Here is a 5,892-nt window from a genome sequence, read left to right on the forward strand (position 1 = left end):
TTACACAAGCTTATGTTGTCATACCTATTTTCTAAACGCGTAAACGATCAACTTGGCCCAGCACGTGAAACAATTAAACTGAGCCAAGTTCGGTTATGAACGTTAGACATTCAACAACATTACAATCTAGGCCTATTGACATGTTCTGGGCGGGACAGCCATACCCATACTAGTTATACACAGTTTAGTATGGAGATTATAATAATATTAAAATATTAATATTATTATAATATTGTTTATAGGGAATAAGTGATAACAAGAGAAACAAACCACGAGTTGACACCGCACTGAATACCTACTAAACAATGAGTTTCATGACCCCTCTTTTAAACTGTTTTATGAACTTTTGGGATGAAAAGAATGTTTATATACATCTCTCTATCTGAAAACGGTTCAAGATATGAATTATCTAAATGTTCATATATGAGAAGTCCCCACAAACACAATGATTAACTACTAGCTGATGAAATATGAATAGTATTGTTGATTGATAAGTTAGATTGAAAGGGTACAAATGCTGAAAAATTATGAAATTACACATGATTACATGTTTATAAAACACCATATGTAGTGTTAGGCATAGCAAATTGGAAAATAACGTGGTCTGTGTAGGCCATAGGAGTAACGTGGTCTGTGAAGGCCATGGGAATAACGTGGTCAGTGAAGGCATGGGGATAACATGGTATGTGAAGGCCATGGGGATAACGTGGTTCGTAATGGCCATGAGAATAACACGGGAAGTGGAGGTCACGTAGTATGAACAAACAGTCAAGGCTTTACTATAACTTAGCATATATATATATATATATATATATATATATATATATATATATATATATATATTGATACGTACACGCTATGTAATATTAAAAGTAATTACTTAAGACATGTTGTGTCCGGAAACGGGGCCATAGTGATTGACTTTACGTGGGAAAGGGAGGCACGCAGCACGAACAGACATTCAAGGTTTCACTGTTGTTTTCCCTAATTGTATCATAAACATACAAACATACATATGTACATACAAACATACAGATGTACATACATACAAACATATATACATATTAACATACGTGCGTACATACAAACCATGATTGTGTGGTACACAGAACTTATTTCGTTGAAACTTATGAAACTGACCAACTATTCATAGTTGACATGTTTTTAACATGCTTTTCAGGTGTACAGATACTTGAAGTATATTGCTTATATGCTACCTATTTGGATTCTGATCGGGATTATGTGAATTGATGCAAGTGTGCTAGTAAGAAGTAAAGAAAATGGACTAATTCCTATTGTATCACCTAGTTTGTAAATGATGTTAGAATGATGTAATATATTGTAAATTAGTTAGTAATGTTTCATTATAAACAATGTGTTTGATACCAGTGGTGTCTGTTACATTACTGTTTTACGCTTTCGCAAATTGCCTAACGGGGTGTGATAAATGCTGCAAGAGGTCGACAACATCAAGGAAATTTTGTTGATACAGGGTTATAACATCAAGATGGTGATTTTGACTGTTGTAATCATGCTATTGACATTACTCAATCCAACTATGCATTCATGGCCAATCTTATCCTGAATCATCCACCGATGTATATCCTAAACCTTGCTCTCCTGAGTGTGAATCTTTAATAAATAATATGAGATAGGAAAATAGAAGTTTGAAGTCAGAAACAGAATGAATGAAAATAATTGTGCTCGAGTGAAGTGAAAAGAAGTATGAAGAGCAACTCATATCTCTTGAGAATGATGCAATTGAAGCTTTCTACATTCATTCAAAGCACAAATCTGAAGTTGAAAAGATAAAGAAAATGTATACTGAAGATAAATTGAAGTATATTGAACTAAAAATTAAAGTTGACTTTCAAGAGCCTGGTATCTACAGGGAGTATTGTTCGAAAAATAGAAGAAGTGAAACTAGAAGACAAATACAAGAGAGTTCCTCTACCTTTCAATGAAAATATACTTTAAGATTGACAAGGAGAAAAAAGAAGTCTACTTGAAGTAATTCAAGAATGTATTTGAAGATAGAAAAGAATTTGATGACACACACAAGAATGTGTGTGTTGATGAAAATGGAGAATTCCAAGTTTCTCATAATGACTTCAGTGACTCAAAAACTAATTTTTCAAGTGAAGAGAGAGGGTCAAATCATCTAAAGAAAAGAAGGTCAGAGAATCATTATGTAATGAAGAAAAGTCTGAAGGAAAGTGTTGCAAGTGTAAAAATTCTCCAAACGCAAATAAGAAGAAGAGGTTCAATGACAACAAGCCACTCAAGAAGATTCAAACACATCTACAAATTTATTATGTTGTGTCAAACCATGAAATTTTTTATATTTATGGTTCACTTTCAAAGCTAACAAGGAGGGACAGACCAGGCCAGATTTGGTACGAAAGGAGAAATGGAACGTATTAGAAGAATCAAAGCTCTTAGAAGAACAAGAAGTTTGAGAAGGGTAGTTTGCTTCAAGAACAAAAGGTCATTTTGTCTGCTCCAATAAAGATTGACAATACCAAGTTGATGAAGAATTAGAGGTCAATTGGTTACAAACAAGCAAGACCAAGTGAAACATTTCATCAAAAGTGAAGCAAGAATGCAGAAAAATACTCTCAATAAAAGTTGTATAATTATTTTATGCATTATGAATACAAATTCCATTTTAGTTATCTTAAGAAGAAAACAACGTGGTGTATACATGAGATGTTTATGGACATCATACAACTACTTGTTGGAAAAACAAGATGCTCACTTTCTTGAATCACACACGTTTGGGCAAGACTCAAAATAAATTGATAAGAGGACTCAAAAGGAAGTGATAAGAACGAAGAGAAGATTAAGTCTAAATAAAAGCAACAAAAGAAGTTTGTGAGATCAAGAAGGTATTATTTGATGGCTTTTGGAAAAGAACCCAAGGGTTACGGTTGGGTTAAGAATAAGACTCTTGATGTAACACCATAGGAAAATCCCACATTGGTCGTGGACAGGAGAGATCCTTTTTTAATAAGTAAAAGCCCTGCCTCATAAACCACTAACGTGCTTTTGGCTTAATGCTAGTGGACGAGAGAAGAGCTCAACATTTAGGCATGCTCAGGTGGGAGTACTAGTAGGATTGGTGACCTCCGGGGAAGTCTGCACCAGGGCAAGCATAAACAAATTCTTGAGCTCTTTGTGGGCAAAGCAGACAGTATTGGTGGTGTGAGGGGCTGGATGTTACAAGTGGTATCAGATCTACTCCTGTTCATTTCAGGATGGTGGGGCAAACCTCATCAAGGATGGTGAGTCCCCGGGGGTGTCGCGAGGTACACCTTATGCGAATCCCACCATCACAGACTGGATGGTGGGGCAAATCTCATCAAGGACGATGGGTCCAAAGGGGGGGGGGGGGTGTTTGTAACACCCTAGGCAAATCCCACATCGCCGTGGACAGAAGAGATTCTTGGTTCATAAGTAAAAGCCCCATCTCTAAATCTCCAACGCGTTTTGAGCTTAATGCTAGCGGACAAGAGTAGAGTTCCACAATTAAGCATGCTCAGGTGGGATTAGTATCAAGATGGGTGACCTCCTAGGAAGTCTCCACTGGGGCTACCAAAAACAAATCCGTGAACTCTTTGTGGGTAAAGCAGACAATATTGGTGGTGCAATGGCCAGATGTTACATTTGTGTTAGTGCATAACGTCTATCGCTAGGGTCTTGTATGTATTAGAAATAGTCGAAACGTGATTATACATGTTAATTAACGCATAAGTTCCATAAGCAACGCATATATGTCTTATGACGTCTATAAATAGTTTGATTGACTTATGCGTTGGAGAGAACTGATTAGAGAATAGATCATATCAACATTGCACTTTGACTATTTTGGATATATATGAAAATTTTTTGAAAGTGATTCTTGTGTGTTTTTGTCTTTAACGAATTCCGCACATTTACTAAAGGGTAGATAATAGTCGATCCTACATTATTACACGCCATCAGTATTTTTCTTTTTCAAGTGGTATCAGAGCTTTGGGCTCATTATCTACTTTGAAACCACAAGATTAATTTCCTTTACAAGTGTTTTCATCAAATCTGAAAATTTAATCGTCAAATTTCTACCAAAACTTCACATATTGTTCTTTTAGTAGACACGATCAATGCTTCAAGGTTTCAGACTCATTTATCATTGATTTCATCTTCAAAATTGCAAAAATATTCATCTTTGACATCTCCAGCGCATAAGTTCCACGCATAAGGTCTTCTAGCATATAAGTACTTATGCATTGTACTTATACGACGTGTAACATATACGGAGATTCTGATCTTATACGTTGGAGTTTGAAACTTACACGTTGACTTACTTACACGTTTGACCAGGAACTTATCGGTTGATTAGACTTACACGTGGACCAGACTTATATGCTATGGTCACAAAATTGTTTAAATTTTCAAAATAGAATTTTTGAGTTGTTTTAACGTTGAAGCTACACTGAGAAGAACATAATGAAAGTTTTGAAGAAAGAATTTGATGATTTTGAGATAATGAATGGAGAGTTGTATGATTATTTTATAAAAAGATATTGCAAGATTGTTAGCAAAATGAAACATATCAAGTTTGAGAGACGGGAGTTCGAATACATTTACAGGTTGGCTGATATACTCGTTGACACCCTTCACCTGAAGTTTGGGGTATAATAATTATGTCAATACAATTAGACCCCAACACATACAAGTCTCAAAATCTCTCGATTCATCGTGAAGCTAAAGGATTGCGAATTGTTTCTCCAAAAGAATAGTAAAGTTGATGTTTGTGAAAGTTTAGAACAGTTTGATAATTTTAAGATGAAATCATAACAGATTCATGAGTTAATTGAAGATTGTGAAGTTTTGTAATGAGATTGAATTTCAAACTGGCAAGTCTAAAAAGTCTGAAATGATTGATAAACCTACTAAAAAGATTGTAAACCTGAAGAACTTCATTGCCAGAATTTGAAAACACTCCAAAGTTCGATGATGATGGTGATTCAGAATATGATATTAAATTGGTTTTGGAATCATTGTTTCAATCTACTACAAATAATCTGAAGTTGTAATTCAAGGAGATTAAAGTTGAAGATGAAACTGAGGAAGCTGTTGCTGAAGCTAGTGAACTGAACCAATCCTCAAGCAAGTCAAAACAGAAAGTTCGAACATCCCGAGTGTGAAAGTCAAAGAGGTTAAGTTATTCGAGGTATAGTCCGAACCTTCTACTCATTATCAAGTTAAAATCAAAACCAAATCTAATCATGAGTCGGTAAACATTCAAAATGTAAAATCATGTGAAATATGTGAGTTACTTTATGAAGTATGTTTAGAAAAAGATGTGGAGTACAAAAGGTTAATAACTCACAACGACTTTTAACTAAATGATCTTAGTTTATGATAAGCTTAAATATGCGAAAACGCACTTTGGGAAAAGATTAATCAAAATGAGAAAACAATCTTCATGTTAAAACACACTTTCAATGAAAAACAAATTGTCATAAACAGACACATTGACGAAAATACTATACTTAAACAAGAACTACAAACTGCTAAAATTGAGACTGAAAAAGTTGATTTGAAGCTTAACTGTTACAAAGCAGTATCGTTCGTCCTGGACAATATTCACCCCAAACCGACCGATAAAAATAAAGTAACCGGGGATGTTTTTTATGGATATAATGATCAAGGCGTGGGTTATAAGCAAGTTCCAACCCCAATTTCCCCCGAGTCACTAAATTCTGAAAATTAAAAACTGGGCGTGATAGTGTTCAGGAACCTTCGGTTAGAAAGTTTTTTGACCGGAGAAGATGCTTTAAATGTAACGAAGTAGAACATGTGTTCTTTGTGTGTCTCAATCGTTATAAGAACGATCATGGTAACCAC

This window comes from Bidens hawaiensis, unplaced genomic scaffold (genome assembly GCF_021521415.1).
Source record: "Bidens hawaiensis isolate Kalapana, Puna unplaced genomic scaffold, B.hawaiensis_p1.1 tig00033812_1, whole genome shotgun sequence".
Taxonomy (NCBI): domain Eukaryota; kingdom Viridiplantae; phylum Streptophyta; class Magnoliopsida; order Asterales; family Asteraceae; genus Bidens; species Bidens hawaiensis.